This window comes from Rosa chinensis, chromosome 5 (genome assembly GCF_002994745.2).
Source record: "Rosa chinensis cultivar Old Blush chromosome 5, RchiOBHm-V2, whole genome shotgun sequence".
NCBI classification, from domain to species: domain Eukaryota; kingdom Viridiplantae; phylum Streptophyta; class Magnoliopsida; order Rosales; family Rosaceae; genus Rosa; species Rosa chinensis.
This window is the reverse complement of record NC_037092.1, coordinates 44,359,747-44,366,893: the sequence shown is the minus strand read 5'-3', so window position 1 is coordinate 44,366,893 and position 7,147 is coordinate 44,359,747. Positions and strand designations below refer to the sequence as shown.

Genomic DNA, 7,147 nt, shown 5'->3' with positions numbered 1-7,147 from the left:
TTTGTGTGGATTGCATCCAACATAGAGGATGAATTTTGGACTTAAAATGAATTTATTCATAAATTTAAGAGCTAATTTCATTTTACATCCCTAACATTTACTTGTTAAATCAGTTATGGCCTTGCACTTTTAATTTCGTCACATGTACCCCATGTGCTCTCAAATTTAATCAATCATGTCCTATAGTTCATTTTTTTTGTCTAGTATTTTGTAAATTGAAAATGTGGCTCTAATGGGCTCTCTTATATGATGACGATTCATTAATGTGGCATGCAAATGTGACTACAATTTCAAAATACGTCACATAATAGTTGGCAAAAAAGTCAAGGGTTAGACAAGATTGATCAAAATTAGTAAGTACAAGGGCACGCGCGATGAAATTAAAAGTGCAGGGGCACAAATAATTTAAGGTGTAAATATCAGGAAGGTAAAATAAAATTTGCCCTAAATTTAAAGTTACTTTTAATGGATTGTGTCTGCAGGTTATATATAACAAATCTACAGCAATGATCACACGATCACCAAGTGATTAAGGATTTTGTAGTCACTCACCCTTGGATTTAATTTCTAGAGTTGAGATTAAAAACACTTTAAATTTATTCTTTTAATCTCAACCCTTGATATTAAATTTTATGGTGAGTGACCACAAAATCCTTGGTCACTGGTAACCATGTGAGTATTACTCACCAAACCTAATCCTTTTACTAATGAGTTATACAGGTTCATTCGTATCGGCGATTTGACATGCAAATGACTCGCTCTTTAGTCATGTCACTACACCATAAACTTCTATTGATAGCATTTGAAAAACGCTATAGTAGGATAGCATAGTGTTTTAGTAAACGCTATGTCTGCCCCAGCTATAATAGACTCGAGATCTTTCATAGCGTTTGTGTAAATGCTATTGTATATGATTCAATAGCGATTCAGAAACGCTATTATTGAACAATATATAGCGTTTATTAAATGCTCTTAATAGACATACTGCATCTTTTAAAAAAACTCCACTACATATATTTTATAGTATTTCAATGGTGCTATGTCCTATATGTTGTAGCAACTGAAAATTGCTACTATCCATTGCCACAATACTTTCTAAACGCAATAATAAGACATCAAAAGTATATGGACTTTCATTAAATAATCTCAAAATACAATGTAATTAACATTCATAAAATTAGACAAGTACCACATTATCTCAGCCATCAAGTTCTTTTGCCCTTGTACACTGATGATACAAATCGAAAAGTCTTAATAACAAAACTAATCTATTCGTCGAAAGCAGCTTCCAAAACTCGCAGTGTATCTCAGAATTGAACTGAACTTCCAAAAGCGTAAAGGTAATCTGAAATTTCACACAAACATATATAATAAACTAAAACATACTAAGTAGATACATGAAACTTTAGACATATTATATACTATGAAACTTAAATGTGCGATACTCTTGCCTATGAGTGATGGTTAAATATGAAGAAGTCTTGGCCTATTAGCTGATTCGAAAAACAACCTCTATCAGCATGTAATGTTACTACATTAATCATTTCTCAACAAGACAAATTACTAAATATATATTCCTCTGCCATCAGACCATACCTTTAGGGAATTAGAATTCTATAGCAACAAAGCAAACCAAAGCCCCAATTGCAACACATTAAACAATTCACATATAAAAAAGAGTGAGAGCACTAAATGCATAATAACAAGAACTCAAGAACAAAACCAAACATAAACTGGAAACGCCAAAAAAAAAAAAAAACCGGGAAAAACAAATTAAAACCAAACTCAAGATCATGATAAGAAGGAAAAAACAAACAAACATTTCCTTAACAGATTGTGAGGCAAAAGAAAAAAACAACCAAATTTATTATATTACTGAACAGAATTCTTTGAGCGAAGAGAAAGAGTACACAAATTTAGAGCTTTTTGAAGTATTTATTCATTCCATCTTGCAATAATGTACAACATAACAATCAATAATGATAAAGCTTATGTCAGTCATCAAGAGTGTATCAAAGCTAGAATTTTATCATTCACTAGTTATGTTAGCATACCGGCCATAAATTTCAATTTAAGAATGCAAATTATAATACTAAGATGTATTTGACCTATTGTGACCATTTAAGATATTGAACCATATGGATATATTTCTTCAAACTAAAGAGCATGAACCAGATGTTGATATTAAAACTCTAATACTGAGCAAACCACAAATTAACTATACCCAAAAGTTATGCAAACTGTGCACAATGAGATTTAACAGAACCTAAGAAGAAATGAAAATAGGTAAAGAAAAATAAAGAAAGAACAAAAAAAAAAAAAAAAGAGAATGTATACCTGATTATTTTCTTTTCGGAGTTGAACCAAACAGAACAAACTAACTTCCACTCTAAATCTGCAATTGACCAAATAAACAGAAAAAAAACAGAACAATTAAACTCATTAAGATTTGTATACAACGTTCAGTGATAACAAGGCACTAATGTGAATCTTGGTCTTCTTCTTCTTTTTTTTTTTTTTTTGAAGATCTTGGTCTTCTTATGTAAATAAAAATAATAAGGCAAAGTCCAGATATCGATGGTTTCAGGGTTGATACTAATGCCAGACTTCTCTGTATAACATCTCCACCCTATTCCTACAATCAATAACTATGAAATTCAATAGTAAAGAAAAACAAACAAGAGATCTAATAAGATAAACAAGAGATATAATAATGGCGTTTCAATATCTATTATAGCAACGGTAACTTCTACAGATTTCCAAAATTAACCATTTATATCATTTTGAGAAAAAACGCTATAACAAAGTGCTATCAATACTAGGGATTAGTTTGGGATTGATTCCTGAGGTGCTTTTGGGCTTGCTTTTGTTTTGGGGCCAAGAACATAGTGTTTGGTAAAATATCTAAAAGCTGCATTTGGCTGAAATTGCTTCTCCGTAAAGCTGAATTTAGGAAGCTACAATTTGTAGCTTTAGAAGACCTGCTTTGGGAAAACACGGAGCATGAACAGTAGAGTTTAATGAAAATTTGGAGAACGGCCAATTCTGTCCTCCTCCTTTTCTGAAAACCCATCGCGGCATATGTCTCATTCCACATCTCCTCCTTCCTCTTTGCCGTCACTGCCATTCCACATCTCCTCCTTCCTCTTCTTCGGTGTTTGGTTCTCCCTAGTCTTCTCTCAGATCGCCTTCTTCTTCTGCTCGTCGTTGGTGACCTCATTCAATTGGTGGATTGTCACCGCCTTCCTCCGCATCGATTCCACCTTCCTGCTACGCTATTCCTTTTGTCCTCCATGTTCTCAACTGTGTTCCTCTGATTAGCCGCTCTCTGAGAACTGCACAACCGCTGTTTTATCCTTATCTGAGGACTCTTAGCAACATCAACTCCTCTGGTGCAACCGATTTGCAGGTAATTCCTTTTATGCTCGGATTTATTCTTCGCCAAATTTTTGTTCTTCGTCCTCAGTTTTTATTATGAATTTGGATGATGGGTTTTGTTGGATTTTGGTTGTTCTTATGGGTTTTGTTGTTCCCCCAACAAAGAGGATGTGAGAGTAAAAAAGAAAGAGAGAGAAGAGAACAGGAAATAAGAGAAAGAAGAATAAGAAGAAGGAGACGAAAAGCTCTCTGGGTTTTCTTTGATCTGTTGGTGTTTATGGGAATCTGATGTTGTTTTTGTCTCAATTTTCTGATTGAACTTCTTTCTGGGATTTCTTATGGTTCCTGTATTTGTCTTCAGCTGACCAAAGGAAGATTCGTCTTCAGCTGACCAAGCCTGTTACTTAGCCTCCATTGGTATGGGGAGTTTGCGGAGCTACTGCCTCTGGTATGCTCCTTGCTTCTTCCTAATGGTGCCGTCTTTGCATGTTTATAATTACGTTGTAGTTTAGTTTGACAACTGCAAACAAATAAAGCATAACCAGATGATAAGTGAATTGGTTAGTGTAGGCAAGATTATTCTGATAATTATGTTGTAGTTTAGTTCTCAGCAATGTTAAAAAAAATTGCTTGCGAATTGATTTGAAATTTCCTATTCTTTAGATTGATTAACAATGCATGTTGCTATATTCTACTATCTTTATATTCATCAATATGCAGCAAAGAATTTCTCATGAAAATCATCTTCATATCTCTGTAACAGAACTCGCTGAATTGGGATCCTTATATTCAATGTCTTTTCAATAGTGGATGTGGAATAGTTCTAATTTCATGTGTTTCTAAAACATGAGCAAGCTAATTATGATATAAAGCTAATGTCTTTACATTATTTGGGTTATTATTATTATTATAAAAATACTAGTTTTGTGATTCTTTTGTGAATTTCAGTTCAGGAACTGCAGAAAATAAAGGAAGAGTTGTTGGAGTTGTAAAGGAAGAGACCACTAGATCCCCTAGCTGAGGAACTTCACGAACAAAGGTCAGGATTAATGGTTAACCTCTACCACACTTCTGGCCTTTTTTGTTGTCGAACATCTCCATTTCCTTTATTAATAGTTAGGACCATTGTTCCAAAGTGTTCTAAAATGCTATGTATTTTTTTTTTGGACAGAAGCCCTTTTTTAGTTGCCCAGCATTTGCATTTTGTGCTGCTATGGTTAGTTAGCTTTTATTGGTTTTCATGATTTTCATGTTCATTTGTTAATGCCTATTGCCTGCAATAGTTCTTGATCAATTAATTTTGATCTGGTCATGATAGATGATGATAACATTGTGCCGGTTACACAGTAAAAGTCTCACATACAGGACAATTGGCATAGGAGTTCAGTAAACTTATCTAATTAGTCGGTAATACCTTCTGTTTCAAACTTCCAATGCCTTTGTATAGAGAGATATTAAACTTGGAGAAAAGAAAATATCTGTCAATATTACCTTGCTGCAATATTAAATAGAAATAATAAGTTATTATAATAAGTTCTCTTGATTAACCTCTATATAGTTTAAACCAATTCAGCTTGGCTTATGCACATGGTGCGTGTATTCTAAAGTACAATAGAAATAGTTGCATTTTGTGCCTGTTTGCAGCATTTAATTTTTTTTTTCTTTCTCAACAATCTATTCATATTCCTAAATATATCAACACTGTGTATACCTTGCTTTACATTTTAGGACAAGCTAGTATTTTGCAGAGCTAAAATAACCAGATTTGTGCTTGAAGATGCATGGTTCTATGCAGCCGTCCTTCAAAGCAAATGAAGAAAAAGCCAGAGTCAACTACTAATCTGCCCATATCATGAAATGCAGCAGCCACTTTTGATGCAGGACCAATACGTAAACTGTAGAACTAAGGTTGCTGTAGAGATAATCTGCAGTAGGCTAAAAACAGAAAGGTAACTACTGGAATCACACCAGTAGGTTCTAGGAGTCACACCTAGGAAGGGGTTGAGTCACACAACCAAGGATAGCAAACGCTGTCAGTTTTATTAATCTTAATCTGAAAATAAAAGACTACAAAGGCTTCAATATATAGAGAAGCTAAAACAACCCTTGAACAATTAGGACCAAGTAATCCTAACATCCCTAGGCATAAGAAGATTCCCTAAAAATATCTCCTAAGAATAAAACGAATCCTAATAAGAAAAGAAATCATAAAACTTTCCAAAACTTTCCAAATACTTGCTGACCCCAAATCAGTCAAGTTCCCATGTTGACACATCATCACCTACTGAGTGCCAGATCAAGGCTTGAGCCTTGGAACCTTCTTTGCCATGTCTCTTATAGACTTTCAATGGCCTCTGCCATGTAGATCCTCCATCATCTCCCCCTGGCTTGAAAAAACTCGACCCCGGCGAGTTAAAAGCATGAAATCGGTCGTACAGATCAGGGTCTAAATGCTGCAGCTCTGCATCAGTAAGCCAAGTACAATCAGAAAGCGGACGATGCTGCCATTTGATGAGATACTTTTGATATCCACCATTTCTGGTGGATACAATCTGATGATCAACAATATCCTCTATGGTCTCCCTCGAGCAGGGTGCTCGTGGATACTGAACAATGGGTGTGGCATCTGTATCGTTAGTGTGACCAGGGTACAAGGTGAGGTCCGCAACATTAAAAACATTACTGATGCCCATATCTTCAGGTAAATCAAGGACATAGGCATTATCACTGATTTTTTTCAAAACTTTGTATGGACCAGCAGTTCTAGGATGAAGTTTCTTAGAAATGCCAGGAGTATATCTTTCAGGCTTGATCCTGACCAAGACCATGTCACCTTCATTCAACACAACAAGCCTCCTCCTTAAATCAGCGTGTGCCTTGTAGCCTTCATTGCTCAAGGCAATTTTGCGCCTAACGTCATCATGAATGTTGCGAATATGACTACTAAAAGACTCAGCTTCAGCACTAGGACGTGCCTCAAGTGGCAAAGGAATCAAATCAAGTGGCTTTCTAGGAAGTAGTCCAGTCACTATCTCAAAGGGGCTACGGCCAGTGGATCGATTTTTAGAACTGTTATAGGCAAATTCAGCCATAGGGAGAACCTGGTCCCAACTTATTCCATGATCACGAACTAAACAGCGGAGCAATTCGCCCAGACTTCGGTTAACAACCTCTGTTTGCCCGTCAGTTTGTGGGTGGAAAGCTGAGGAAAACTGCAACTTCGTATTAAGTAATTTCCATAGGGTACGCCAGAAATAGCTGGTAAACTTCACGTCGCGGTCTGAAACAATAGTTTTAGGCAACCCATGAAGTCGTACAACTTCTTGAAAGAAAAGCTTAGCAATGTGTACCGCATCGGAAGTCTTGGAACAAGGAACAAAGTGAGCCATTTTGGAGAAACGATCAACGATGACAAAAATGGAGTCGTTGCTTCGGATTGTTCTTGGTAATCCAAGTACAAAGTCCATACTCAAGTCTTGCCATGGTTCATGCGGTACTGGTAACGGAGTATACAACCCAGCATTCTTCTTCCTACCTTTACAAACTTGGCAGGTCCTGCACTGAGAAATAACCTTGGCAACATCCCGTTTTAAGCTGGGCCAATAGAATCGGTCTTCTACTATGGCAATTGACTTGTCTCTGCCAAAATGACTAGCCGCACCACCACCATGCAGTTCCCAGATCACTTGTTCACGAACAGATGTGTCGGGCAAGCACAACTTTGTACCTTTGAATAAATACCCATCATGTAGAGAAAAATCAGTATATT

The 7,147-nt window shown here is 36.0% G+C and overlaps 1 long non-coding RNA gene across 1 annotated transcript; it reads left to right on the top strand.

Moving 5' to 3' along the window:
- The first annotated feature begins 3,383 nt into the window (after window positions 1-3,383).
- On the top strand, window positions 3,384-4,417 carry LOC121049126. Its single transcript, XR_005799431.1, has 3 exons — window positions 3,384-3,649; window positions 3,740-3,826; window positions 4,327-4,417. It is a non-coding gene; the product is annotated as an uncharacterized LOC121049126 (long non-coding RNA).
- The last annotated feature ends 2,730 nt before the right edge of the window (window positions 4,418-7,147 follow it).